We start from the raw sequence: 24,081 nt of genomic DNA, 5'->3' as shown, positions 1-24,081 counted from the left end.
CTGTTCTCTTTGCCACTTGGGAGGAGAAAAAGTTAATGAAAGGATTACTTAGGCTCTGCCGAGGAAGGAATGCCAATCAGCCACAAAATTAGGCAGTACAGAGCTTTACTGGGGTTTGCACACCTGGGCGAAGTTCTCTGGTCCGCGGAGCTGGCCGAGGAAGTCGCCCCAAGCAGTGAATATGGTGGGGTTTTATGCACCAAATTCTGATTGTCTCCCCTCGAGGGCTAGGGATTGGTCTCCTGGAACAAAGCCGTGATCCATCATTGGTGGTTCCCTTCGAGCTCAGGCTGCCAGGTGGATATCCCTGCCCATCCTGATATTCTGACCTCTTTGATAGGATAAGGGGCAGACTTAGGTTGCCAGGCGGATATTCCCGTCCATCCTGACAGTTAACCCTTGATTCGAATTCTTTCTCCATAGGAAGGTGGCTGGCATTGTTTTCTAGAAGAGTTCTAGATTCAGAAAAAAGTCTGTATTCACCATTGCCTACCAGTTGGCACATCTGGGGTGGGAGACCTGAGAGTAGATCTGGGAGACCAAACAGCAAGGATGGTATCAACAACTGCTGTGGGGCTTTTTCCTTTTTCTTTGTGGAGATTCAGTCATTCACATGGTGGACATCCTGGACTGGCTCCCTCAGTTTTGGATCCTCTGCTGACATCCTTTTGTTGTTTTGCAATTCTTTCACAGAGATGTACTCAACTTGACCTTTCGGTCCCTTCTATTGAGTTTCTCAGCTCTGATACATGTTTTTAATTTCCAAGAACTCTGAATGTCCTTTTTAGTATCACCCTTTGTTTCATGGATATGATATCTCATCTGAGGAAAGTATGGATTGTTTTCTCCCATAATTCGAATTCCTCCAAGTTATTACCTTTTTTCCTGTTTGTCTTGATCTCAATCTTGCACGTTAGATGCTTTAATTAACTTCAGGTGCTTGGTGATCCTTGCATGTCTGCCAGTGATTTATCATGGGGCTTTAAAAGTCCAGAACAAACAGGTAGGAGTATAGCCTGATGTGGGGGAGCTTTGCCAACAGCACCCCCCCCCATCCACCATGGATGAGAATAAATCTACCAAGACATGATCTGCTTGGGGAGGAAAGGTGGCCGATCTCTCAAAGGAGAAGGGCCAGGAGCCTGTTCCTCAATGGGCTTTTATTGGGTTCAATTTGCACAGGAATACAGGTAAAGCTCATCAATCATTGTCAGGCAGTAAAGATCAAACAATAGATAACAGAGAATTAGGAGGGCTTATTCTGAGTCAGGGTCAGTTAGATAAAGGGCTATAAAACTTTGGGAAACAAACTCATTTCATGCTTGGACCCTTATCAGAAAATTGAGGACATTTTCAGCAAAGCAGGTTTCACAGGACTTTATGTACTCTTTCTTAGGTTCAATTGCCCCTGGGAATCTGCCCTTTCCAGCACAGGACTGCGCCACCCTCTGTCATTGTTTCAGGCTTAAGTCAGGCAAGGGAAGTAAGGCAGCCAAGAGATTAGGAGACTTCTTGCAGACAGAATGAGGACTCAGGCTATGTCAAAGCCAAGGGGCGAGGGTCCATCACCCCCTTTTTCTATAGACCCCCAAGTCCTTCCTTGAGGGCCTCTTCATGATCATGCCTGTCTTAGGTTGTCCCTCTCTTGAGGAATCTTACCCGTCATTGGCTAACTGGTCATGCACTGGGGGCTAAGCAGGGTGAAGTAAAGTGGGCAGAGGCGCCACCCCTCCCAGGTAGATAAGCTTTGTCTCCTTAGTCCCTTAGGATCCCAAGGTCTCTGACTCAGCCTTAGCCATGGGGGTTTACAGCTTCTGAAACCAGGCAGGGTGGTTCCAACAGTCAGCCTCTCTGTAGGGTAGCATGGCTGGGGTGCTCACTGGAGAATTTCAGTGACAGTTCTTCTTCAAGAGCGGGTCCTACTCCCCAAAGTCCTTCCTCACCTGACTGGAAGGGTCAGCCTGGTGGCATCTGTGAGCCCACTGGAGAAAGAAGGCTGGGGATTTTTGTATTCAGCATTCAGTATGGCAGCATATGGCCACTTAATCTTTTTATTTCCAGATGACACCAATTCTCTGATTTGTGCCTGGTATCCCCGAGTTCAGGAATCCCATCTTACTCTCTTTAGGAAGAAAACTTCCTGGCTTCTGCTGAGTTGAAGGAAATTCAATAGCCCTGGAACTTGGAATCAAGGAATCTGTTCCTCACAGGTGTTCCTGAATTCCATATTTAAGCCAGCCTCTCCACCCCAAGTTCTAGAAGCAATGATGGCAGTTCCTTGAACTTCCTCTGTTGGTTTAAGACCTGGGAGGCTCAGGTCTGCTAAGTAATTTGCCACAGGTCCTCTGCTTTTCAGCTTCCAATATGACTTTGCAGTTGTTGCCTCTCTGCTTTCCTCATATTTCTAGATTTATGTATTTTTAAAAGAAATCCTTTTCCTATATTTACTTTGTTTTAATGAGGTTTTAATAGAGCAGCCAAATTAAGTTTATTTATCAATCTGCTTTTTTAACCCAGTGTAAGATTTTTACCTTTTCATATTCCTTTACTACTATTTTACTCTCAGTGGGGCTTGAAGGGCCTAAAATGAACCCCTCATTCCTTTTAATAGCAGCATCCCCATGTCAGGCTTCAACCAGAGAGGCAGAGCCAGTAGGAACCAGTGCTACATATATATAGTACTGAACCTGTCGGCTCAGAACACATCACAACAAAAAAAGGACAGAAGCAAGAGCTGCTTCAGGTTCAGCAACAGTGCATGCTGGTGTTAGTTCTCTATGAAAATAAGAATGATAAATCTAAAACTAAGATATTTTGCTGGAAATGTCCATGGCTCTTTTTTGATTAACAGCTTATTGTTTATTAAGGTTATCTGCTAATAATTAGAGTGCAGGTAATATATGTTTAACGTCTGCATTTTAGAAGTTTACATTATTCTTGAAGTACAGTAATTGTAATTATATTTTTGTGTTTGAAACATTAAATACTTTTGATAACACTTTATAATTTCTGAACAATTCCTTTCTTCTTCTTCTTTTTTTTTTTTCCAGTCTTGCACTTGTGTTTTTATTGGGATGTAAGGTATGGGTCACTGGAGGATACTGTCCATTCTAATCTTCCTGGGGGAGCTTTTGGAGCTTCTTCTTTTTCTTGGAGCTGCTCCTCTTGCTACCAGCAGCTTCTTCAGGTCCACTGCTCAGTGGCTCCTTTTTGAAAGAAAATTTCCTCTTTTTCTTGGGGATACTCCTGTTCCCTGCCTCTTCAAGGTCACTAACTGGTTCCTCCTTGGAGAGAGATTTCTTCCTCTTGGGGAGTTGCCCACTGCCAGTTGTCTCCTCAAGATCACTACTAACCAGCTCCTCCTTGGAAAGTGATTTCTTTTTCTTGGGTTTGGGTAAAGGGACAAGTGGGTCTTCCATTCCATTCTCCTGAGGAACCTCCTGGAGCTTTTGCTTTTTCTTCTTTTTGGGTTTCTCACTAGTCTCCTCACACTCCTCCGGTGCACGGCTGTTTTCTGAAGATGCAAGGGCAATGGCAGCCAGCCGTTTCTTTTCTTTCTTCAAGCGTTTTCTCTCCTGTTTCTCCAGCTTCCTAGAAATCTCAGCAGCCGCTTCCTCTAGACCATTGCCTCCTTCATGACCTCCAGATTTTTTTATGGAATCACTCCAGTCTCATAGAACGGTAGCCACTCCTCCACTTGTTCTCAAAGCTTCTCCCCAAATATACTTGTGGGTACCTCAGAGAAGCAATCTATTCGGGAGGCAATACTGCATTTGTTTGCCAGGTAACAGGAGATGCGGCCTTTGTTCTTGGCAGCTGCACGGCCAATGAAAGTGGAGTGGAAAATAAGTCTGTATTTTGGGGTGTTACCCCTGTCTTCAAGGCTCTGGAAACTTGCTCCCTTTGCTGGGCCCTGGGAATCACTCAGACACCAGGGCTGGCTATACAATTCCTTTTTTTCTTAAAAACCAATGTATTTTTTAAAATGATGTCCTAAATAATCTTTTATTTTGATATGTTAGCAGGGGATGGACTAAGCAGGTGATTTTCTAGGATGCTGCTGCTTGAGGTCATCTTCTTTTGTGGGGAATACAACTGTTTGTTTAAAACCAAAAATCTCAGAGCTGAGTCTGAAAGGTGCATGTCTGTGTGCATGCCCTTGAAGATCAGAAGGCAGGTTTCCTATTTCAGGTCAAAGCCCAGGTAACAGGCCCTTAAAAATGGAGGAATGGGACCAATCAAAATGTCTACAAATGCAGAAGAACATGGGATGCAGCCCATTAGGAATAACTTTTCTGGGCCCCTTACAGGCTGTGCACTTGTCTTCCCAACAGCTGGAGGAAGAGGAGCCAGCTTGGGAGACAGGAGGGTACTGGCTCCATGCCAAACAGTGCTTCATTCAGACTGGAGTCTCTCCTCAGTCCTATAACAGCAGGCTTGATTCCCTACACTGTGTAATGGTGGATTATGTGATGTGCTCGACGCTGCAGGTATTCACAAGAGTTCAGCAAAGGCTGGTGGTGCGCAGCCACTCTGCACAGGAGAGGAGCTCAGATTGACAGACTGCTGCAATTGAAGTTGCGCACCTAACAGTGGTTGGGTCACTTTAAACTCATCTCTGACTTTTAGGTACCTTTCCTATAAGTGGGGCTGTTACTTCCTTACAACCAATCAGATAATGTCTTTGAAAGATGAGGAACAATGTACTTGAAAAGAAAAAAATGATTAAAGTCCAAAAAAAAAAAAAAAAAGATGAGGAACAAGCAGGAAACGTGGCCTAGAGAGCCAAACATCTCCATCTCTCCAACAACAGAAAATGTGACCCACACAACGTACTGCTCTTTTTCTAATTTAGGTTTTCTGCAGGTCTATTTGGGAGAGTCATCTCTCTTGTGCCCATCTGCAAGGGAGCCTGAGAAAGCAAATTTGGGTTTGTAGCTTTAGAGGCAGGACCCACTAATGTGGGGAATTTCACAAATGGAAGGATATTCAAAAGATTCTGGGAAGCTGAGACAAAACAAATGTACATCATTAATCTAAAAGCCTTCAGATAAGATAATGGTGCATTCATAACATGTACTATGCAGCCATTTTATAAGCCTATTTTGAAGAACATTTAGTAGCATGGAAAAATGCTCAAAATATATAATATGAAACTGAGCTATGCATCTCAGTTTTTAAAAGGGTGCATAGGGGAAAAGCCTTGGAACACAGTTGTCCATTTGGGACCCTTGAGACGCAGATGCCAACATGGGATTAGACACACAAGAGGTTTATTGGGGAAAATGCCTGTGAAGAATAAAGGGGGAGGATTGGGCACGCAGAAAAGGCTTCAAGCTGGAGTTAGATCTGACGCCTGTGAAAGGAAAGCAGGAAGGCAGGGCTGAGGAGGAAGAGCCTTAAAATGCAGTGCAATTCTGAGAAAATGTCAGCCAGGCCAAAGGCTCTGAGCAAAAGCTGCCCTTTGCAATAGTCCCACATTGGCAGGAATGAGCTGGCACTACCTCTGCTGTGCTCGGTTACTGTCCGGGAGCAGCCCAGGGCATGGGTGGCCTCAGGGCTTGGGGGCAGCAGCTGAAAGCTGTCAGTCTGTGGACAGCTCTGTACCCACAGCATGTTCTCTTGAAGGAGATTGAGTGGCGCATCTTTCTGGCCACATGCCTGTTGATAAAATCAGGTTGACTTTTGAGCTGTGTCTTTGCCCACAAGAAATATTGTATAGCAAACAACGGTTATTAAAACTTCCCAAGTAACCCATTTGCTGCTCTTTTGGAATCCATATTGCTGAGAGATATCACGCATGTCACAAGGTACATCAATTAAAAATATATGGATGAGAATCATACATCTAGCATCCATTTAACCAATGCTCACATGGAGAACCCAGCACCCCCAGCCCCTGCCCCCGGAGCCCCATGCAGTCTCCTTTCACAGGCCCACAGAAGCCCTAGGAGGGACCCTCTAGGGGGACTTTAGAGCAGTTGCTCTTGTGCTCTTCTTAAACATTTTACCAACTATGGTTGCTCTTTTCCTCCACTTATCGCTTTAAAAAATTTAGTTTGTAACTTAATTTTCCTGAAAATTTGCCTTAAAAAAGGACTAGGAAGTTGCTGAAAACGCTAAAGGTGGTCTCTACCATTCTACAGTTTGAGTTCTAAGTTTTGGTGCTTCGGACATGTGAGGGCCAGTTGTCTGGAAAACCAGCCCATTGATGTAAAGAACTTCATCTTTATGACTCTGGTTTTAATTAACTCAGACTTTACACCCTCATATGTGCTGAGGGTTTCTTCTATCAGACATATATATATATTCCACAGTCTCTGAATGTAGTTCTGTAGGCAACTCAGGGACCTTTTAGAATAAGCCAGATCCTAAAATGTCACACTTAAAAGAATGAAAACTAGAGATTATCGTTCCCAGCCTTACAAATTAGGAATACGAAAAGAGATTTACAGAGAGAAAGTGACTTGCCCAAGGTCTCAGAGCCCTGTGCTTAGGGGACTGTGGCCTCCTTGTCTCCCTGACTGTGTGCCTGTGGGCTTCTGAAGGCCAGGGCCAAGTCTCCCCAGACCTTGTCAGCATTTCTACCCCAAGACAAAAAGAAATGTAAAAGATGTGGCATATCCTTTATAAGGGTGAGTGAGCCTCTGGTTTCTACATACAGAATCAGAGATCCCCAAATTAGTTTTCCGTTACCACCATGAATGAGCAACTAGAGAGCATAGGTGAAAAGCTGTAGTGTCCTGAGGAAGCACTAATAATAGTAATGATGACAATTATATGGTCCCTACTGTGTGCCAAGTACTTCCCTAAGTATTTCATAGGTATTAACTTGCAATCCTATTTGGTTGGTATTGTTATCCCCATTTACAGATAGGGAAACTGAGGCACAGAGCACTTGAGAAACTTAGTTAAGGTCATACAGCTAATCAGTGGCAATGCTAGAGTCTGTGCTCGTACCTCCTTTCCTGCCATGCCTGTTGGGGGATATTGAAGAGGTAGCCATCTCAGCCAGACCTGGGAGACTGGGCCAGGCCTGGCAGGAGGACCAGTGTCTGGAGAAGCAGGCGGGTGTGCTAATCTAGCAAAGGACACAGCTCTGCCAAGGAAAGTGGGAGCCAGAGGAAAGGGGAACCAAGCGGGATTGGGAGCCTGTCCTTGAGCTCAGCCAGTCCTAGTGAGGACCATGGGCTCTGAAGTCATAATTAGCTGTGGGACATCCTTAGGTCAAAGACAGCTTCCTTTCCAGCTTCTGTATGCCCTGCCCTGAAGGTGTGTGAACCATCAGAGCAGTTTCTGTGCTGGGTGGCTAATGACATGGCTGGGGGCCTGAGACAGCCAGCCTTGCCCACGTTGCTTCCAACCTCGAAGCAGGGTTGGCATCAGCCTTTAGGAAGGGCCAGGGAGGGACGTGGGGCCCTTTACTACACTGCAAGCCCACGAACTAATTATGGCCCAATCTGCAGACAGAGAGAGGCATCAGTTAAGACAATGACATCAGTCCTTAAAATGTCATCTCACAAGAGGCCCTCTGGTGTGGGAACTCGCAAAGCATGATGTCCTCTTCCCTTTCGCCCCTCAGCCCTGACCTCAGAGGAAGGTAGCAGATGGATGTGATCCATTTTTAGATTGGACATCATTGACTGTGAGCTCCTTAAAAAAATCCTTTTAAGGATTTATTTTTAAGAAGATTTTTTAAAAGAACTTAACGAGAAGGGACTGCTAGAAACACATAATTAGTTGCCAGGTAGAATAGATGTATTTTTCAAATATTTTATCAATAAACCTGCAATTTTCAAGTGTCCTGCTACTTCTGTGTGTAGGTGGGAGCTCAAATCAGGATCTTTCCTTGGGTAAAATTCTCCCAAGAAGCCCCTCTTAATTGTGCCCATGTGAGATGAGTGGGCAGCCTTGACTACATGGTGGTAAAAGGTCTCAGACAAAACTCCAAGCTCCTGAGGATGGGGTAGTTCCAAGGCACATTCCTGTGGGGAGGTGAGTTCCCTTGGATTTGTTCTTGGCTGTAGGCCTCTGTAGCTAAGGGTCATTGCAAAGAAGGGTGCCCAGGGAGATGTTGGCTTCGCCCCATGGGTAAGCCCTCGGGACAAGATAGAGCAGCTGAGTACCTGTGGGATGATGATATTGCTGTGTCTTTAGTGGGGGTCTGAACCATCAAGAACACCATCCTATTTGCGGGCAAGAGGTTGTCTCACTGTTCGTGGTCAGAGGTCAGCAGCAGCATTGTATAGAGGCAACAGAAGTGACAGCAGTGGAAAAACTGCAAAACTGTGGCTGGTTCCTGACTCTAACGCCCAGGAGGCCAGTGGACACAGGTGGAGCAACTTCAGGGATGCTCAGGCAAGTGAAGTGGAAGAGGGAGTCCCTGGGAGAGATCCTGGGACAGCCTACCCATCTGGAAAGCATATCAGGAATAGGTGTACATGAAAAAGCTACAAAATGGGCTGTGAGCCTGAACTCACAGAGCAGGTCATGTGCTCACCCAGAGGCAGCATATAAGCACGTTCCCTGAGTCCCTGCAGCTGCCTTCAGAAGGCTTTGCACAGTTCAGCCTTGCACACACCCTAAGAATGAATCCTAAGATGTTTTAGGGGGACACAATGCCTGGCTTCAAGTATCTGAAGGACCATCAGAACCAGGCCCCAAGAGAGAAATTGCTGGAGGAAGACATCAGCTTCCCAGGCATCACACCTGTTCCATGGTGCAGTGAAGCACTGAGACCCCAGGTGGGGTGATGGCTGGCCTGTGAGTTGGCTGGGCCACATGTCCCTGATACCGCTTCCCTCACTCCAGTGTCATTCCTGGCTGGGTTTCCAGGTTGCAGCTCCCCACCTACACATAGGGATAGTCTCAGGGAATCACAAAGGATCCCTGTACCCCTTTCCCAGATGTTCTTCTATGGCCCTTTTCAGGTGAGCAGCCCCTTGCCCTGGATGTGGGGCCCTTCCCGAGGTCCCCAGTCCCCAGAGTGGCACTGCCTCCATCAAAGGGAACCCAGGATAAGGCAGAGTTCAAGTTCTCCTCTGCACTGACACTTGGGATTATATGTTTGGGTTCCTGAAGATGAGCCCTGCTAGGAGGAGGCTGCGAACACAGCCTAGGGTGGCCACTTAATGTCTGCTTCTGAAAAATGACCACTGAAATGACTTCTTAATGACACCACTTGGAAGAAGGAGCAACAGCAGCAAAGGGGTTGTTGGTGCATCTTCACTCAAGGCTGCCTTCTTGAGAGAACTCAAAGAGTAACTGCTGTCCTGGCTTCCTTCCTGACTAAACTACTTGATTGAAATTAGTGGGAATTCTGAACTAGCTTAGAGTATGTGTATAGAGTAAACCATTTGAATTTTCTTTCTTGTATGATGCATTAAAATATTGCTCTGAGTACAAAAATCCCTTCTCAATGCCAAAATTTATTCTTCTCAAGTCAAGGGAGTCAGTGATAAAAGGATTCTGCCTCTGAATCACTGTAACCTTGACAGAGTCACCCAAGTTCTTGGAGTCTCAGTTTTTCTATTTGTAAAGATATAAGGGAACATGGAAGATTGCCCCTCAGTGAGCAGTCAGCCTAAAGAGCCCTTGGCCACATGGAATTTGGGGAGGAGCCCATGACCAAGCTGATGCAGCTTGCAAACCAGGTCAGGGGCTGCTTGCCCTTGGATGTCACTCGATGTGATTGATGGCTGGTGATGTGTCTTGGCCTGCACTAGGATGGGTTGAATTGGGGGTCAGAAGGAAGGTTGCTCAGAACTTGAGCTGGATCTCGGAGTGTGGTCTGGCTAAACAGAATAGGGTCTGTTTCCAGTTTCCCTGTACTTGGCTCCAGAGCATTAGAGCAGGGCCCCCACTCTGCCCTTTCCTGCTTCAAGGCCTTATGCAGTAGGGGCAACACTTCCTTCTGTTAACGGGAGAAACCTGGTTCTTCTCATCAATACAGTAAAGAATTACAGATCAGCAAGCCTATTTGCATGCAGGCAAAGTTTAATAATGTTAGGTTCTAATGGGAGAGCAAAAGCAAGGGTGTCAAGAACAAGGGTGGCAAGAACAAGCGTGGCAAGAGCCCAGGTGACCAGCACCTGGCTGGCCAGAGGCTGACTGACCAGGGGCCCCCAGTATGGCAAAAGGGCCAGGAGAACCAAGAGAATGAGTCTTTTGTTCTGAAGACTTATATAGTTGGCGGGATGGGGGTGAAGGAGTTTATGTACTGATTGATAGGGTAAAGGGGAAAGCTCTAGCTTTCCCTGGAGAGGCGTGATTACCCAAATGTAGGTATGTGTGGGGGTCTGTTAGCCCAAATCCTTTTCTTGCTTTAGACTCTATTTGTTCATTTTGAGGCAGGCAGTTAACCGAAATTGTTTTATGGGCTTTTTCTTTGGGCATTGTAGACCCCTCTTCTTCCCCCTTCCAGGCCTTGGGACGAATACACAGGCTCAAGGTTTTCCTTTCCTGGTTAGTGGAGCTGATACACATGGACTTTCAAGGGCTCCCCCGTTTCCTACACTATCATAGTTTTGCTTGTTGTTTGGAATGCCTGGCAGTCTTTTCAAACCAGGCTCAGGACTCCTGGGTCAACAGGCGAGATGTGTCTTCCTTTGCTTTTAGCCTCCTGCATTAAGTCAGATTGCAATGGCGAAGGCCCTGCCTTTATTTCCCCCCTCTGGCCGCTCATTCCTAGCTGCTACCATAACACTTCCATCCCATGGGCTAATTTTCGCCTAAGGTCCAATGGGCTGAGTGGGAGTCTGATTTTGACTCCTGTGCTTTTTTACAACTTACACAAAATTTCATAAAAATAGAAATGCTTCTGTCTAGGTTATATTGACCAGCAAAAAATTAGATCTGACTCATGATACATTTTGAGCCAAATCTATCTTTCTGAACTTATAATAGTAAGGCCCTAGTTTCAGTTTTTAATTCTTTTTAAAATTGGATTTTTAAATCACAGAGAGAATATACGCTTACTATGAAGCATTCAAAAAACACAGAAAAATATAATGTTTCCACATTATACTTCCACAAAGGGAAGTCCCCCTTTGTTTCCACAACCATTTAGTGTACCCCTCTGCTGGGATCACTGCTGTAAGGGTTTGGCAAGATCTTTCTCTCTGCATTTACATGCATATTTTTTTTACATGCATGGGATCATACTGTAGATATTGTATTACTTACTATTTAAAAAATAAAGCAAAACTAAGTTTATGTGAACTCACTGCAATAAGAGAGCACCTCATTTTGACAATCTTAGCAGTGTCTCAGAAAGGCAAAGTCAGAAGTTGAATAACTGTAAAGCTTTGGATATAGGCTCAAGGAATTCAAGGCAGACAGGAAACTCAGATGGGCCACGTTCATGGTGCTGTAATAGTCTAGGACTGGGAGCAGCTAGCAAAGAATCTTGAAGTAAGTCTTTATAAATAAATTGTTAATCGTTTGCAGCTGACTTGAATAAATTAATTTGGACTATCCTTTATTTTCACCATTTGTGGCACTTTTGGTTTCTTTGTATAGATCCAAGTTTTCTTTTTAAATATATTTATTGATTATGCTATTACAGTTGTCCCATTCCCCCCCCCCACTCCACTCCATCCTGCCCACCCCCTCCCTCCCACATTCCCCCCCTATAGTTCATGTCCATGGGTCATACTTATAAGTTATTTGGCTTCTACATTTCCTACACTGTTCTTACCCTCCCCCTGTCTATTTCCCACCTATCGTCTATGCTACTTATTCTCTGTACCTTTCCCCCCCTCTCCCCCTCCCACTCCCCTATTGACAACCCTCCATGTGATCTCCATCTCTATGGTTCTGTTCCTGTTCTAGTTGTTTGCCTAGTTTGCTCTTGTTTTTGTTTTAGGTGTGGTCGTTAATAACTGTGAGTTTGCTGTCATTTTTTCTGTTCCTATTTTTTATCTTCTTTTTCTTAGGTAACTCCCTTTAACATTTCATATAATAAGGGCTGGGCAATGATGAACTTCTTTAACTTGACCTTCTCTGAGAAGAACTTTATCTTCCCTTCCATTCTAAATGATAGCTTTGCTGGATACAGTAATCTTGGATGTAGGTCCTTGCCTTTCATGACTTGGAATACTTCTTGCCAGCCCCTTCTTGCCTGCAAGGTCTCTTTTGAGAAATCAGCTGACAGTCTTATGGGAACTTCTTTGTAGGTAACTGTGTCCTTATCCCTTGCTGTTTCTAAGATTCTCTCCTTCTGTGTAATCTTAGGTAATGTAATTAGGATGTGCCTTGGTGGGTGCTTCCTTGCTCCAACTTCTTTGGGACTCTCTGAGCTTCCTGGACTTCCTGGAAGTCTATTTCCTTTGCCAGACTGGGGAAGTTCTCCTTCATTATTTGTTCAAATAAGTTTTCAATTTTTTGTTCTTCCTCTTCTCCTTCTGGCACCCCTATAATTTGGATGTTGGAACATTTCAAGATGTCCTGGAGGTTCCTAAGCCTCTCCTCATTTTTCCGAATCCTTGTTTCTTCATTCTTTTCTGGTTGGATGTTTCTTTCTTCCTTCTGGTCCACACCATTGATTTGAGTCCCAGTTTCCTTCGCATCACTATTGGTTCCCTGTACATTTTCCTTTGTTTCTCTTAGCATAGGCTTCATTTTTTCATCTGGTTTTCGAACAGATTCAACCAATTCTGTGAGCGTCTTGATAACCAGTGTTTTGAACTGTGCATCTGATAGGTTGGCTATCTCTTCCTTGCTTAGTTGTATTTTTTTTCTGGAGCTTTGAAGTGTTCTGTTATTTGGGCCTTTTTTTTTTTTTTTTTTTTTTTGTCTTGGCGCCTCTGTTACTTAAAGGGGCAGAGCCTTAGGTGTTCACCAGGGCCGGTAACGCTGTACGTGGGGGAGGGGCCGAGAGGGAGTAATGGCGCTGCTCCACTCTCCACCGGATCTCAATCTTTCACTCTGCTACCCACAATCAAACTGGGCCACTCTGGTGCTGGTTCCCGAGTGGGTGGGCTTGCGCATACTCTAGGCCCCTGTGGGTCTCTCCAAGGACCTCTCCTGTGAGACTGGGAGTCTCCCCCGCCGCTGCCCCAACCCCCATGGGCGCTTTCAAATCAGAGGTTTGAGGCTTTATTTTCCTGCGCTGGAGCCCTGGGTTACGCGGTCTCCTTTGCTCCCCGCTGTTCATCCTGGTTTATCTGTGCGCGAGTGTGGGGCTGTGGGGTACTACCTGCCGCTCTGCCTGCCCCTTTCTCCGCCCCTCTGAGTCCGGCCCACTAGGTTTATCTGTACGCGAATGTGGGGCCGCAGGGTCTGCCCGTGGTCAGACTGCCTGCCCCGTTCGTCCCACACTCCACCAGTCTCGGTCCTGCCATGCCAACGCGAGTCCTCTCCACCCCGGCTGCCCGTCTCTGCCCCTCCTACCGGTCTGGATGAATGTTTATTTTTTATTTCCTTGGTGTTGGACTTCCTTGCCATTGATTTTCTGTCGGTTCTGGTTGTGCGAGGAGGCGCAGTGTGTCTACATATGCCGCCATCTTGGTTCCCAAAAATATTTCTTGAACTCAATGTGGCCATTACGATTGGGTAGCTGGAGACCTGGGGTGGTGCTGAGCATCAAGAATGTCCCAGAATAAACATTCTAGTAGTGTGTTTTTGGATTTCTCACTATTTTTTTGTGGACTCCATAACTTGGCTTCTGTATCTGCAAAACCCAGCTTTCCCAGTAGTCTTCCTCAGATGTCACGCTAGATCCAAGTTTTCATCTGGTATTATGTTCCTTCTGCCTGAAGAATTTTACACGGTAGTCCCTCTATAGGTCTGATGACAAATGACAATGAATTTTACCACCTTTTGGTGGTATCAGAAAGTCTTTTAATTTTTTAAAGAAAATATTCAAGTGAATTTTATTATCATGTTTTCTTTGTAATGATTTTAAAGCCAGCCACAGTTTATTAAGTTACATCTTAGGGCAGCTACTCTGTTAATGACATAGCTATCTGTTTTTACAGTGTTCCAAAGCCATACAGTTCAAGTGCCTGGACATCATTATGTTAAAAGAGAAAATAATTATTTCTTGTCTGTGATTTGCTCTGTGCCTTTTTCAAAATTGAGGTGAAAATCCTATAAGACTAATTATTTTAGAGTTAGAATTCAGCAGCATTTATTATAGTCATAATGTGAGTGGCCATCACCTCTGTCTAGTTCCCAAACATCTTCATGACCCTTCAGTAGCCACTTCCCATTCTCCCCTCCAACTATTCTGCTTTTTATCTCTTATGTATTTACCCATTCTGGATACTTCATATGGCATTTCGTGTGTGACTCCTTTAACGTAGCATGATGTGTTTAGGGTTTATCCACATTGTAACATATATTGTCCTTCATTCCTTTTGTGGCCAAATAATATTCCATAGTGTGAATACACTGGGCATTATGTTTTTTCACTCTTTTCTCTTTGTATTTTAATTTAGATCACTTCTATTTACCTGTTCTTTGAGCACATCCTTTCCTCAGCTGTGCTGATGAGCCTGTCACAGTAATTTTTCATCTGTGACATCATGTTTGTTATAGCTCACATTTCCATTTGACTCTTTTACAGTTTCCCTTTCCTTGTTGAAATTCCTCATCTGTTCAGGCAGGTTGTCCACCTTTTACATGGGATCATTTGACATAATCAGAGCTATTTTAAGACCTCTGATAGTTCTAAGATCTGGATTATCTCTGAGTATGGTTCTGATGATTGCTTTATTTTTTGATAATAGGTTGTTTTATCTTGCTTTTTAAATATCTTGACATTTAAAAAAATGCTGGTCTCCACTTTAGGAGAATAGAAGAGATTAGATTAGTAGTATTTATGCCCAGAAATGGGCATGCCTCTCCCGTCAGGTTATTAGTATGGAGGATGGAGTCAATCTATTCATTTAGATGAGCTATGTTTTGATTTCTTTGGTGATGTTGTTACCCCAGTGCCTCAGACTTCACATTCCTTTAGCAGTGGGCTGCTGTCACCTTGTGAGTGGGGTCTTGGTGCCAATGGGGCCTGAGGTTTCTAGATGGTTCAGTGTTCATGCTGCACCGTCAGCTTTCAGAAGTCCTCACGTAACCTTGCCACAGAGAGGGTATCTCTCCATGCCCTTGCCTGTCCTCCAGCAGATGACAGCTGCTGCTTATTCCTTGATGCCAGGCCCACTCCCTGCATTTAGAATGTCTTTTTCCCCCCTTTCTCTGCTGAGAATAAAGGATTATTACAACTCATAGGTTTTCCTACTGTCCTGTTTATGGTGGACATGAGACAAGGACCCAAGGGCCAGGTGGCTGATACAGTCAGATCCCTGAGTGGTTCTGGGCAAAGGGTCTGCTGCAAGATGAGCTCACAATCAGAAGATGGGGCAGAAAGCTCCCAGAACAAAGTGTCAATGTGAGCAAGTGTTGCCACCCATCTCATAGAGCAAGCCCCTCTTTGCCATCAACATTTGCTGTGGTGGGTGCTATGGTAGTGGGGAGAATGCAGAAATGAGCTAGGATGGTGAATTGCTTGGCTGGGGAAAGAGATGGCTGTGAGTTGGATAAGTCTTGGGTCAAAATATAACCACCCATCCTTAACATGAATCACCTTCAAAAATATATTTAATATACCATCTTCATTGTAAAATAACTCAAGAGGCTAAGAGCCCCAAAGGCCCATCCTAAGAGACATTCTCTACTAAAAGCTGATGTCAAATTCTTGACCCTAAATATACCCTTGCACTTCAGAAGACATCAGCTGTAGGGTTTGGAACCTACACATGCATACCACCTCACAAAAGAGAAAGGGAGTTTAGAAGCCAGCATTTGGTGTGGTCTTGGGGTATTTTGGTTGGCAAACAGTATTCTAAGGAAAAAGAACTGGATTTATTGTAAAGAAAGGTTTTCTAATAGAAATGTTTAAAAATGGAGCACGATTCCTTGAGAGGTACTGAGTTTCTATCCCTGTAGATTTAGACGGGGGTTCAAACACTGCATGGGAAGAGTAGGACAATTAATGATTTTCTTTGAGCTTTCCTGACCATAGATCTCAAATTAAAATACAATATACAGTCTCCAGAGGGCACTCTAATTCTGCTACTATTAGAAAGGATTCCTTTTCGGGCTTATGCTTTGGGAGTAAACACAAAAATTGAGGAAAGGAAAAATTCTCTACCTGACACAAGGGGGAGTTCTTTTTCCCCTCATATTAAAATATATTAATTCATTTTTTAAAAGGAAGTATTTTACAGACAATGCTGAGAAACCAATATTACAAAATAAAATTTGAAGGTGGTCTGAGGCAGGATGATAGTTCTTGTTTTTAGAGTGATTTCCTAAAATAACCAATCAGGAAAATTTGCTCATCTAGTAAAGTGATATCCTTATCAACTAAAACTTATTAATGAGAAGTACTGTGCTTGCTGTTACACAGAAAGGAATACCTGCTTTCTAGAAACTTGTGTTGTAAAACAAACTCTTTCCAAAACTAAAAAATTTCAAATATTTTTCAAATTCGAAAGTTTACTAGAAAATCAGCTAGTCCCAACCAAGATGTCCAAGTCTTTGCAAAGCTGCCCAGGCAGATCACCAGCAATCACAAAGTCAAGATCAACAGACCCCCATCAGATGGGTCCACCAAAAGATCCAGCATACAGAGATCAATCTGCATTCCTGGAGGATATACCACAAGGAGAGTTGACCCAAACTCTATCCCTGGATGTCGCAGAGACAGAAACAAGGATGGAAGCACTGTCAACTGATGAGCTGACTCTACAAATAGCAAGAGTGAAAAGAAAGACATGTAGAGCTGCCTGGAAGCAAGGCAAGTGAAGAGACCAGTGATGCATTAACTGAGACAGGAGAAATTAGAGGTCAGATAATGAAGAAGATTGACTCCATTCTAGGAGCAATCGACAACGTGGCCAAGTCAACAGAGGCCAGGTTTAGATTACGGGAAGCCGAAATAGATAAACTGCAGACTGATGTGTCCTTTCAATGTAAGGTATCCCTCCAACTGGGACATACTCAACTCTTCTTCTAGATGAAGCCAATCCTCCACCAGCTGTCACCATTTCTTTGGCTTCCTCTTCTCATGCACAAAGCAAGACCCTTGAAAGACGGGATGATGGGCAATCATTCAACAAATGTGGTAAACTAAAATGTTCTTTAAGCAAGATGATGAGCATTCTTACTTCAGCCAGACAGAACTGTGCCCTGAGAGCACATTGCTATTGCACATCACATGTAATGCCACTATCGCAATCTATAATAATTTAAAAAAGTGTACTAGAAAGCTACTTTTGGACTTAGGCTTCTGAAAGATTGAGCTTGCCTTCACACCTGTGGGTGAAGGGTTCAGAGCCATCCTTCTCTTCTTTGCCTACTTCCTGCCTTGAACATGGACTCACAGAGAAGGGGATTTGCAGATTATACTAGGTCAGGGAAGTGGGTGCCACTCATTGCCTCTGAACTGACCCTGCTGTGTGGCCCAGGTAACAATCATCCAATAGATTTTTGATGGAACATTAACAGTGTGCCAGATTTTTTTCTGAGTGCTCAGGATGTAAGGGTATTGAATCAGACATGGGTCTTGACCTAGAGATGCTGACAGCTGTCTACTGATACCAACACTAGGAGGGTCCATCCCCTTCACACACAGTCATGGGGAGCATTCAGCCTCTGTTGACATTAGAATGTGTGCTTTGTGAAGTGCACAAAACATTCTTTTATGTATGCTATCCTCTTCACCCCAATCCTCCCACTACCCCTGGAGACCCTGGGGTTTTTAGCTTTTGGGTGATTTAGAGTTCCACATGTGGCTTTTCTCCCCATGAATGTAATCCTCCACAATCCTCTACATAAACCATGGCTCTAATGGACAGTCAGGTGATAGTTATCCATTTAGAGATTATCTGTCTTCGGACCTAGTCACAGTTTTGAAAACATTCAGACTTCTCAGGTGCTTCCTTTCAAATATTGTTGGTGTGTTCTCAGAGAAGTGAGACTAATTATAACATTGAAAATGTTGGCTGGAAGAAAGCAGCAAAAGCAGTGAAATGTAAGACCCAGGAGACAGTGAACCTGTATTCTAGTCTTGATTCTGATATGATCTGGCATTCAGGCCTTTGTACTGAGCATCATTTTTTTTTCACTTAAAACATTTTACAGGCCTTTTGGATAGAGATGGGAATTTATTTGCCAGGGGAAATTATCCCATCATACTTTCGCTGGGACCAGTACATGGCCTTCTCTTTGCTGGTCCTGTGTTCGGCCTCAATGCATTTTGTCTTGCATTTCTTGTCTGCGATGCTGAAACCTGGCCCACCCAGCACCACGTAGAAGTCCAGGCTATACATACCAATGCTTGGGTCATAATTGTTTCCCAGATTGATGTGTTCCTGGATCCCCAAACTAAAGCTTCCAGTATCTGACAAGTTGTTTTCTCATGACTCGTACTCTTGCACCTTCAGACCTTCCTCCAGCGTGTCTTCTGCCTTGGCTCCACCCACGACTGTGCAGTGATGCCCATCGTTCATTTCTCCTGATGCTCAAGGATCTGATGGTGTATCCGGCTTTGGAGAACATGGGAGTCTGGCCAGACCTGTGAACTGCTCCAGGACTTTGGCTGCCGATGTCAGTCTGTCTCCACTCTCCCCCACACAGATGCTGAGGCAGAGCTTGCGGATGCAGAGCTCCTGCATGGGGTTCTCCTTTTCACCTCGATCCTGTACCATGATGACAAACAGGAATAGAACCTGAGCATCATTTTACCATCAACAAGCTTCAGGTGACAAACAAATGTAGATGTTATTTATGGACTCATTCAGTGTAGTCTGAGTATAAAATGATACATTAGAATTACTGAGAATTTCATGGTTACTCTCCAGGAGGGAAGAAATAGAATAGGGGAGGGGTCTAACTCTTTTTTGCATGGGAGGAGCAGTTGGTATCATACAGCAGGGGTATCTTGTACTTGAAAAGAGTGAGAAAAAATCTAAGCCAAGAGGTGGATTATTTAAGTGTATTATGCCCTGGACTTCATGAGTTTATCTTCAGCGGGATTGTTTTTTGGTCTGTGGGATGCCTATGAAGCATGGCTTATGGGTTGGTTCTAATATAGAAGAGAGGCATGACAACTATATAAATGAAATGAAGTCAAAGTTAAGTCAGGGGCCTGCCACAATGCTGCCTGACATGGAACGCAGCTGACCCAAGATGTAGCAGACCACGAAGAGCCTCTGGACAAAAAAAGTTCCTGCAAAGATTGATTAATAGAGCTACTCACTCATACCTTATCATTTACCCATACCATGAATGGAAAACACAAGGCCACAAAATATACCTTGTCAAGGTTAAAGTTAATGTCAATTTTTTCCACTCTCTATTTCCCCATACCAGCAATTTTTCATAGAAACTACAAACAGATATAAGTTCAACCTCTAGAAATGGTTGACATCTCTCTTCTTTCATCAGGAGAGTTCACTTGTCTGTCTGTGAAGTGCCTTCTCTTGCTTGTCCTTTCTGCTCAATTAAACCTGCTTTTCCGCTTTAATCTCTTGTCTGGTTTGGTCTTGAATTCATTCCTGCACAGAGACAAGAATCCTCATGACTCAGGGCTCGAGTGCCCAATAGGGATTTGTTCCTCTGGCATCAGTCCTGCATATGGGTGCTTCATTTGTTTATGCCAGGTAATCTAGGGAGATCATTGGCACAGTGGCAATTTTTTTTTGAGTTCCTGAAATATGAGGATAGTGTGTATTTAAACTCAAAATCCTCTGAGTCCTAGACCTTAGTTAAGAATTCTCTAGGGATATTACTGTAGGTAGTTAGCTAAGTATTAATTAGAAAGCCACCAAAAGGGATTCGACATTGAGTTTAATAAACTGGGGAGCATAAGCCTGCTTGCTTAGCTAGGAAGCTATAGCATTTACAAACTCATTCACACATCCAGGGGACTGCTGTGGAGGAGACCTAATCCTAGGAGCACAGGAAGTACCCCCCCCACCCCCCCCAAGCAAAGCTCATCCTCTGGTACTGGATTGTTGTGGGAGGGTACAGGGGGAGGTGCTTGACCATAAAAAAGGCCTGTCAGTCAAACTAGGGGCTTGACCCACCAGAAGCCTGTGAAATCTTGGGAAGTTGATTGGTTATTTTGAGAAAGATCCTGGCTATAATGCCAGGGGAAGAAAGAAACTCTATGAAACCCTCTCTCTCTGTTTCTCTGTCTCTCTCTCTTGGTGACCAGCATTCACCTCATTTGTTTGTGCAGGAACATGTGATCTAACAGCCACCCGGGGCCTGCAGCAGACCACGTGGCTTTAAAGGGCTAAACTTTAATATGAAACTAACTCTGGACACTGGCCTTTAAAACAAAGGCCACGTTCTCCAAAGCTGTATACACCATCAGATCCTTGAGCATCAGGAGAAATGACCTTGCTGAAGACACAGTTAGACTTTTCCTCAATGGGATGGATAGAGATGGAGCATCGGGAACACAAGGGAAGCCTTCCACCCAAATAAACCATGCCAAACCACAATCTTCCGTGTGCTGGTCCATGAAATGTTTTCTTTGCAATCCCATAGAAGAGCCTGATATCTACCAGCAACATTTGGCGAGCCTAGCAGGAGAGGGAGGTGTGAATCATGTGTGAGAACTGGAACCCCAGCTTCCTAGGCTGGAGTTCTAGTCTTCATTTCTCTCTCTCTCTTCTCTACTACTGCCTATGGGCTTTATGCTTCCTTTTGTCTGTCCTCCATCACTGCTGGTTCAGACTCAGATCCAGAATTCCTCAGCCCCAACTTCATGGGTGTGGGTGGAGTAGCCTCCGAAGCCTCAGCGGCAGCCACCCATGACCCAGTGTGCAGTAAGGGCAGGGCCCACCTTTTGTCAGCTGGTCCAGGGGTTCCATTTGATAGCTATGGCCCAGCTTGAGAGAAGCAAAGCAGCCACCCTTTTATCTTACCACTACTACCACAAATGGCCCCAGCATTTTAGGTCCCTGTGAGGGGCAAGAGGCTAATTGGCACTGGGGAATACAGAATGTGGAAAATGTGCACATGCCCACTGACACTTGTGGGCACACAGCTTCATCTCCTTTTCACTCCTCGCCTCCACCCTAACTTGCTTGCTTACAGGAGCAGCAGCTGGCAGTCACATGCTGCTAACCTCAGAAGCTTAGGTTGTGGCTACAGCCCAGCAGCTGCAGAGTATATTTTGCAGATTCATCCTCCACTTCATCCCCACTACCTCTCTTGTTCTCCTCTACCCTCCACCCTCACCTTGGTAGCACCCTTGCCTCTGTGCAACCTAGGGCCTGGCACCATGGGGTAGGGAGCAGGGAGAAAGCCACTGACCAAAACTGCTTTCCCTCTGCAAGCATAGGGTGGCCACCTTTGGCCCCTCACCTTATGGCCTGTGTTCCCTTAGCAACCATGCATTGCTAAAGTGGCAGGAGCTGCCCTGTGGCCAGAGTGCCCACCTGGGGCTCACAGCCATTGCCATGCTTTTGCCTGATGCAAACACAGCTGCTTGTTTATTTCTCTAGGGCATCAAATCGTTAGTCCTCACTAATGCTTCTACAGGTAAACAATAAACAAAAGCCTAGATATAAATGTTCCCCAAAATGGAAGGTTTATATTAACTAATCTGGAGAGTGATTGAATGTTTCTTTCTTACTCCCTAGAGAAGGCCAACAGGATTCACCCAAGGGCCCAGTGTTAGGGTGGTCAGTGATGTGGGTTGTGACAGAATTTACAATGAGAGGGAAATACAGAGAGTAAAGTTTACTCAGTTTTCAAGGGAGGAAAGGGGCTAGGCATGGAGAAATGCACCTGCCCTGAGAGGTTAGAGCTTTGAGTTTTTATTAGGTTATAAAGGGCAAGGGTGTTGTAGTTAATCAGGGCAGGTAATCAGGGCAGTTGTAGAGCAGGATGTTTCAGCTGGTCTTGCATGGGCTGCACCCTGTTTTTATGTTCTCTTTGGGTGCAGGATATGGGCTTTGTGACCTGGCATGTCCTGTTTTCTAAGTTCTTGAAACCTCTGTGCCTTTAGGGTACTTCCAGTAATTTTCTAGTCCTGAGGATGGAGGCTCATAAAACAAGAGCCAGTCATGCTTTATGAGTGCCTGACTAATTTGCAAGCTAGCTCTGGCAAAGAGGGCCTGAAAAAGGGGTTTTATCCTTTTACCCGGGGTGTGCATCTCTGTCTGGCCGGCTTGGCTAATTCTCAGGATGGTTTAACAGGGACATTCCCTCCCCTAGTGAGGGAAGGTTGCCTTACTTTACTAAAACTATTTAAGGACCGAGGCTATTGGGAATATAAAAGTCAGGGAAACAGGTTAATAGTTGCCCAACTACTAAGGACAGAGTTATACGATGAGTTTTTCTATCCAAGGCAGCAAAGGTACTAGACACCTTCCCTACAGACACACACAAGGGTGGGAACCTCTGATAAGGCTAGTTAAGGCCAGAGGTCATCAGAATTGCTTGTGTGCCTGATTAGCACTGACTGTTGCTAAAACTTCACAGCTGAACACATTGTATTGCCATGTTCAGAATGGTCTCTGCCCCAGTGTGGGAGATGCAGGCCTCATGATGTGGAAGCTGGCAGTAGGTCTTGGGTGCCAATCCCAGGCTCTGGTAACATGACAGTGGAGCTAGGGAAATTTGAGGATACCCATATTTCCCCTCAGCTACCCAATATCTCCTCTTTTACGAGGATGAAAGGTAGTTTTCTCCCTCTGTTATGAGGATGAAGGATTTTTCTCCTTCTTATATGAGGATGAAGTGCTTTCTCTCCTCAAAGACAATAGGCAATGCAATCTCCATTCTCAATGCCTCAAAAAAAATCCTTTTGGGGCGTATACTTGCTAACTGGTAGAAATTTAACTTGATTTCTCAAGGACAGTGCTTATAGATAATTGCCTTTATGAAAGCAAAGTCTGCCTTTGAAAATGCAAATATCTGGTCTCCAAGAACTCTCATCCAAGCCATCTTTTAAAATGCAAATTTCTGGAAGGTGGATCTTATCAAGAAAGAAAAACCTTGGCTCTCTGAGCAAATCAATTTAACTAACTTCAGCTGTTTTAGATCAGTGAGTTTTACTGTATACTTCCTGTTCTATCTCATGGATGTATGTCTCTCAAAAGTGTGTGTTTGGCCATCAAGGATCCTATGTGTCTGAAGTTATGGAATGTGTTTGCCAATCTAAGGAATGCTAATTGCTTACCTTTTAGCTGTCTAATGAAGAGTTGGAGTTTGGTTCTTTTTATTACTCTCTTGAAGGGACAAAGATTTTCTTTTTGCTTTGTATTTTTATCCCTACTCGATCCTTCAGAATTTGGCAATTCTTAGAATCATGGCAATACGTTTTTTTGCATGAATTCAATATGACCAGTTTCTAATTGTGGTTTTATTAACCAAGACTTTGACTGGAATATCATTACCTGAGAGAGATGTGCCTATGTTAGGGGACTCAAGAGTTGGAAATTTAAGTTTAAGGTAAATAGTTAATAAGCTTAGTAGGTAATACATATGTTAAAGCTATTGTTTCAGAAACTTCAGATAAGGCCCATTCTGGCTCTTGGTAGAGACAGTGGACCTCCTGGGGCACCGCTAAAAATTACCACCCAGGGGACAAGTGGAGGCATCTGGACCATTGTGTTCCAGGGAGAGACAGATCACCGCCCAACCCTGGGAACAGCTAACTTCCCAGGAAATACTGCAGTTTTTTGTTTTGTCTTGTTTTTATCTAATTTTCCCTGAATTTCAAAACCCCTCACCACACACTTTGTTCTCTGTTATAAAAAGGCTGGCTTGGAAGGAATGTAAGATGGTCTGTTAGGGTATGAACCTGCCATCTTCTCAGATTGCCAGCCATCTGAATAAAGCACCCATAAAGATTCAATCCCTGTCTCTGCTTATTGGGTTTGGTATGCAACAGGCAGCATGAATGCCTATTCTTTTCCGATTCTACCTGGACTCTGGATGTCACCAGAAAGCCTTGAGAAATTGAGATTGACTTTCAAAGCAAATAGGAGCCTACTAAAGAAATAGCCTGGTACCTTGCTTGGCCACGTGGTTCATGGCAGTCCCTCCAGATAAGGA

At 44.4% G+C, this 24,081-nt stretch overlaps 1 pseudogene; it reads right to left on the bottom strand.

The window, feature by feature from the left end:
• Nucleotides 1-18,167: 18,167 nt before the first annotated feature.
• On the bottom strand, nt 18,168-18,710 carry LOC112305293 (large ribosomal subunit protein uL5-like; annotated as a pseudogene).
• Nucleotides 18,711-24,081: the final 5,371 nt, after the last annotated feature.

The sequence above is a fragment of the Desmodus rotundus genome, chromosome 4 (genome assembly GCF_022682495.2).
Source record: "Desmodus rotundus isolate HL8 chromosome 4, HLdesRot8A.1, whole genome shotgun sequence".
In the NCBI taxonomy this organism is placed as follows: Eukaryota; Metazoa; Chordata; class Mammalia; order Chiroptera; family Phyllostomidae; genus Desmodus; species Desmodus rotundus.
Note: the sequence above shows the minus strand (reverse complement) of the source record. Positions and strands in the feature narration are given on the sequence as shown.